General features: G+C 39.8%; 1 long non-coding RNA gene across 2 annotated transcripts in view; it reads right to left on the minus strand.

Moving 5' to 3' along the window:
* The window catches only part of LOC148380669 (uncharacterized), a 28,493-nt gene extending 23,628 nt beyond the window's left edge, over positions 1-4,865 (minus strand). For both annotated transcript variants that reach the window (XR_015854659.1, XR_015854658.1), the window contains exons 1-2: positions 4,641-4,865; positions 1,007-1,107 (exon numbers count right to left, since the gene is read on the minus strand). This is a non-coding gene — a long non-coding RNA (uncharacterized LOC148380669). The remainder of the gene's footprint in view (positions 1-1,006; positions 1,108-4,640) is intronic.
* Positions 4,866-6,000: the final 1,135 nt, after the last annotated feature.

The raw sequence follows: 6,000 nt of genomic DNA on the forward strand, positions 1-6,000 counted from the left end.
TTTCTTCTGTAAATGCATGATAGATGAATTATTGATTGCTGAAAACATGCACATGTGCAAAGACTGTTGTCAGTTTTGGGCTCGCAAGTGGGAATGGTATCTTGTTTTTTTGTGCAGGTGCGTTAGGTATTCCGACGTAAGGGTTGCGGACCCGCAAGCTAGCCGGTGACTAGCACCTCTCATCACAGTATGGAAAAGCTCTGCGGGGTAGATTTCAGCCACCGGAGCCTTTGAGTAGATTTTCTTTCATGGCACGAACAAGAGAAAGATTCTTGACATAAGAACGTATTAGATTCACAGTTGTCATTTGAGTTGGACCTGGTTGAAGCACATTCAGCGGAAACGTTGAATTTTGTTGTTGTCGGTGCATTTAAAGTATATTAACCAGTTTTACTTACATCTTTAAAATCACCGTCAGTCCTATTTTGATTTCCTCCCCAAAAGACAAATGTAGGAATCAACTTGAATTATTAGAATAAGAGCCTGCACTCTGCCATACTGTCGTTTGAATATTTAGCATCTCCGGCTGTGTCTAGGAATTGCCTTATTCAAAGCAATACAAATTCAATATGTAAAAGCAACATTCATTACAATGGAATGTTTCTTATTCAAGTCAGTCAAGCAGTGGACAACAAAAGGAGCTTTCACTGAAGACTGTGAAGTAAAAATAAAAAACAGAGCATGGTTTGAACTGGCACCCCTCTCCTTTTCATATATAATATGTGCAGGCTTCTCCTCTTCCAGAAGTGGCCTCTCTTGTTTTAAATGGAATGAAATTAAGATGTTTTTATAAATGCTCCAGCTCTCCACCCTTGTGAGAGGTCATAAGTCTAATGTAATTATGGTGCATAACTGTGGCAAAGGAAGCGCATGCCATGAGATGGTATGTATGCACATACAAGCTGTAAACTGCAACTTTCGCTCCACTAAGCAGAATGTTGACTGGATCAATATGTTTAGTTGAAGATTATAAAGCATACCAGTTGGAGACTTTATTTAGACTTACCTCTGTGTGACCTCCTCATGCTCAGCCTTGACTCTGACTGCATTCAAAGTGCAGACAAGCCTTTTACCACAACCAGGTGGCATTGCAAAGTGGTGAGGTGACTAAAAAAGAAAAAAAAAAGGAAAAAACATAACGGATTAATGGTTGTGAAAGGCTATATTCTTTCTCTTTTCTTCCCACATTCTTAATAATAATGCTTGCTTGATGAGGCCTTGCGAAATTTACAGGCCCACAAAAAATTGTCGCGTTCCAAATTATTTCACCAGAGGGGCTGTGACTGTACTGTCTAGGCCAAAAATAATTATTTAAACAACAATAACATTGAGTTAAAAAAATAGGTGTGCTAAATTGGAATTGCAGGAATTATTTTCTGTTTGTATTGTATGATTGCTATTCCTGATGCAGTACTGGCTCATTTATCTAATTGAGGCAACCAAAATATTTGTGCAGTATGATGCAGTAGTCACAGTAATCTAGATGTAACATTTATACATATCTGAAAATTGTTTGTGTGCGCATGTGTGTTTTGTGAGACTAGTTTGTCATGCTGGGATGTCTATTTTCTTGCATTCATACATTGGTTGATTTTTGCACAAAATACAAAAATCTACCAAATCAATGCAGTCTTAAATGCACACACAGGTGTGTATTTCCAGGCTGGGAATAAAACTCTTCGGACATTTAATCTACAGGGAATTTCACACTAGTTGATGCTTGTCATCAAAGGTTTCTTGCATAAAATACAGCGTTCATGGGCTAAAGTTCAGAACGGGTTCACTAATGGAACCCTGGTGTGCGCTGAAGGTTGGAAGTCCTTTAACCATGCTCTTCTTTTTATTTTTTAGATCTATGTGCTTGAGGAAATCTAATAGGTTATATACACGTTGTGTGCTGAGATTAAAAATTAAAGCAAATATATTGGATGCTGCAAAAAAAAAAAATCGTATTAATCGTGCATACATACATACATTGTTATATTCAGTTGTGATCTGACTCTTACTAAATCAAATGTAATAAAAATGTTACCGTATCCAATCCTTTATGTTCTGCATGCATTTCAAACTTTACATTGCAGTCACACCGACACATATTCACACACTTGATCCCCGAGCTTTCGGGAGGACTGATCCAGTATATCTCCAGTCGTATGTGTTCACTTAGCCAGACACAGCTGCTAGCACCATTACTATGATTTCCTGTGTGCACGTCTATCGGCCCCCTCAACACACACACATCTTATGGCCATAACCAATTTGGTTTGAGCAAGACATATTTTACACACGTCGGCGTTATTCTGATGTTCAAGTACGTCCCTGTTAAATATGCCACAGGTTGTCATCTAAGTCTAATGCATATTGCAGCTTTGAAAAAGTATGACTCATTTTTTCTGTGAGAAAAAAAAAATAATAAAAGGGACAGGAAGGAAATCATAACTTTAAGTGTCTGGACAAAAGGAAAGCGTGTTGCGTTGGGCATTAATTCAAGAAAGCATTGACTAATGCTTTCTGTTCATCGCGACGCCGAAGCTTTTTAAAATCGAGGCCTTAACGTTTGTGACTAAGTGTTCGATCGGCTTTTTTTGTTGTATTTCTTGCATTGTAAATGAGAGTCTGTGTTTGCCTGCCTCACCTGACCCACTTTTGGTGTGCATCTCTGTGTGCATGCGTGCGCGTGTGTTTGTGTGTCCCTCTTTTCTCGGGAGGTTGTAAATGTAATCTCAGACACATGTTACTTGGCCTGATGTTTTTCAGATTGATGTCGGTTGCGATTAGCATATCTCCTGCCAAGACACAGGAGAGCTCTGTAAGAGTGCCAGGCCTCCGTGTATACGCAAACAGTTAGGTAAACATAGCTAGGCTGCCATTTTGAACATTTTCTCAATCATTATTTGATGCTGGGATTTATTTTCAAAACAGCCTGTAAGTAAACTGAGGAAAGCAGAGCAAATTTGACTGACAAGCTCTGAAACTAATTTCCACCACAAGACGGTCCACCTTTTTCTACCAGATTTTAACACTCACCCATCCCACTCATCTGGTTCTTAGAATACTGTGCATCTGTGACCTACGCTATGCACTCAGTTTCATTTTTAGCTATTTTGCACAGGGCGAGTACTCTCGTGTAAGACAGCAACAACAAAGCTCTTTTTAGTGAGATGGGGAATCTATTGCTGTGTGTTTTTTCCAGTCCCATTTTTTTTACATAATGCTAGATAGAGGAATCATCCTTTATATAGTCTGCAGCTCGATTTTACATAGCTTGTTATTTTTCTTTAACAATAAACTAGTTGAAACTGAATCAATAGCGCCTCTGCAGGTTCCAAACATGTAACGTATTAAATTTTTCCTCAAATGTTTTTAAGAACATTAACTGATTCCAAACAAATTTATGGTGACAAATGAATAATTCAGTAATTTATTGCATCAGTCCCACTACAAAATGCACACCTCTGTTAACAGCATACCAACATGGTCAATAATTGAGTAAAAAATGTAAATATTGTATTAGCTTCCATAATTTTTTCCTTAAACATAATGTTTTTAAATAATTCATTAATCACAGCAATTTATGACATAATCATAGTTTCCAAATGGTTTCTGATTGATCAAAAACTGTCAGACTTTTACAGTACGAATATGGCCTTTTATTTAAATGATTATGCCCTTAACATGCAAACAAAAATCTTGCAAAATTTTTCCAACATGCTTCATGCAAGAGTCATATTTTTTCCCCCTCTTACTCATCATCCCCACACATCGCTGACCAAATGCAGCCTACCCAGGAGAGTGGCAGGCTAACGCTAACATGAGTAGCCCAGTATGTGTGTGTGTTTGAGAAGCAAAAGTCAGATAGAAGTAGTTAAAAAAAAAGGAGCGGGGATAACAAACAACAAGAAAGTTAGTGACCAAACAGCGGGTGACAGAAGGGGATAGGAAGACGGATGCGGCCGAGTGGGGGGGCACCCGGATGAGAATTGGGATGAGAATATATATGCGGTGGCCAGTGTTGTGAGACAAGGCAGGTTGCTGTCACTTTAAAAATGACTGTAATAAAAGTGACCATCGGAAGATGGATCTGGTGATTTTGGCTTGCTAATCAGTCATCTGTGAAGAGGAGCATAGCCCAGATTCAGCAGTCGCCTGACACCTCTTGATTGATGTCTGCGCCTCATAAAAAAAAAAAAAGTCCCATTAACTGTCGTCGTATTAAATTGGGTGGAATGTCCCAAAAGTGGCCAACATTGGTTGACCAATATTTCTTAGCTCGTAGTCGTATGATATATTACAAAAGTCAATCAGCCTTGTTCTCACACTGCTTGATTACCTTTGCTCATACGACAGGTTAGCATCGACCAATGCAAAGGAGGAATGACAGGAAGTGCGTGACTTCAAACCTCCTTTTAGCCTTGTGACATGGAAAAAAATATATATAATGACCCTGCAGCTGAATCTCATATCGCCTCATCTCGCCTTCTCTCGCACACGCACATGCACACGCGGATTGCCTGAAATAATAATAACCCCACAGACAACAGCTTCAGCCACCTCCCTCCCTACCTCCCTCCCTCCCATCCCCTCCCATCCCCTCACCCCCTCCTTCTCCCACATACAATCAAACAAAGCCTCTTTCTTACCTTGCGCATGACCAATCCTTCCATCTCCCCCCAACAACAACCACCTCCACCTTTTTCTCCCCCCCAACCCAAGTCTTCCACCATGCTATCTGTGCATGCTCTTTCCCACTTAACAGCAACACCTCACACTTCTCCAGACCATCCCACAGCCTGCAGTGTGGCATTCACACACACACCCCAAATAAATGCAGCCCTGGTTTGTCGTTTTCCCATCCATCCCATGCCTCTCCCTCTCTCTCCCCTTCTCTCCCCACGCTCCTGGCTGGTGCTGGTGAAATATCAGGGCAAACGGATTCCAGCCCCCCCCCTTTGGCTCAGAGGGGTTGTTCAGTGCTATTTGGCCCTGGGGTGCATTTCAACGCTTCTGATGTGAGAGAGGGACCAAGAATGAAATACACAGAGAGATAGAGAGAGAGAGAGAGAGGCAGCCTGCCAGGGTCAGACGGCGACTTTGAAAACTGCAAGCTTTTGGAGCGGTGGGCGTTGAACCAGCAACTTAGGTTGTGCTCTTTGGTAGCTTTTTTAAAGACTCCAGATAATCCCCGTTTGCAAAGGTGACCATGCACCATGACAGGTGCATCTTGGAATCGTACTAAGCGAGTACGAAGGCAGAATGTGGGTGCGTGATGTTTTTTTTCCTCGGAAAATAGATTCACGCCTGGGGACTTCATGCTCTTCCCTAAATTTTACATTTTTTATTTTAGGTCTTTAAATATGTGGAAATGTGTGTATTTTCGTGCCAGTCCTCCTTTAAAGCAGCGATCAATATTATCCTTATTTTCTGTCCACACACCATCATACATGTTTGTTTACAATGCCAACATTTAACAGAAGTGTTGTCAAACAGTTTCCTCATTCTCAACTGGGCTGATTATATATTAAATGTATTTTTAAAATTATTTTCCTTTCTTCCATGCCTTTTGTAAAATTGAGGTCGGGGCATGAAAAAAAATGCAGAGCTCGGAGAAAGACGCACAGCTTTCAGAACAAATCACTGGTGAACTACTCTGTGTGCAATGATTGTGACATTTTGTTTGGAAGAAATAGTATGTAATTGAAGGGAGAAGTCAGTTATGCAACCGGGAGAAAAAGTCTGCATTTCAATCCAAATTGAAAACATAACAGGCTTCATGTTTGCGTGTGTGTTGAGGAGTCGCTTCCACCCTTGTCCACTGCTTGCTTTTTTTCCCCATAGAAAAATCTGTTTACTCTTTTTAGTGGTTTTCTTCTTCAATCTAATAAAACAATTACGTATTATATTGTTGTATATATATATATATATATATATATATATATATATATATATATATATATATATATATATATATATATATATACACATATATATATATATATATGT

Source organism: Syngnathus floridae, chromosome 20, assembly GCF_059516105.1.
Source record: "Syngnathus floridae isolate MCC-2025c chromosome 20, RoL_Sflo_1.0, whole genome shotgun sequence".
Classification (NCBI taxonomy): domain Eukaryota; kingdom Metazoa; phylum Chordata; class Actinopteri; order Syngnathiformes; family Syngnathidae; genus Syngnathus; species Syngnathus floridae.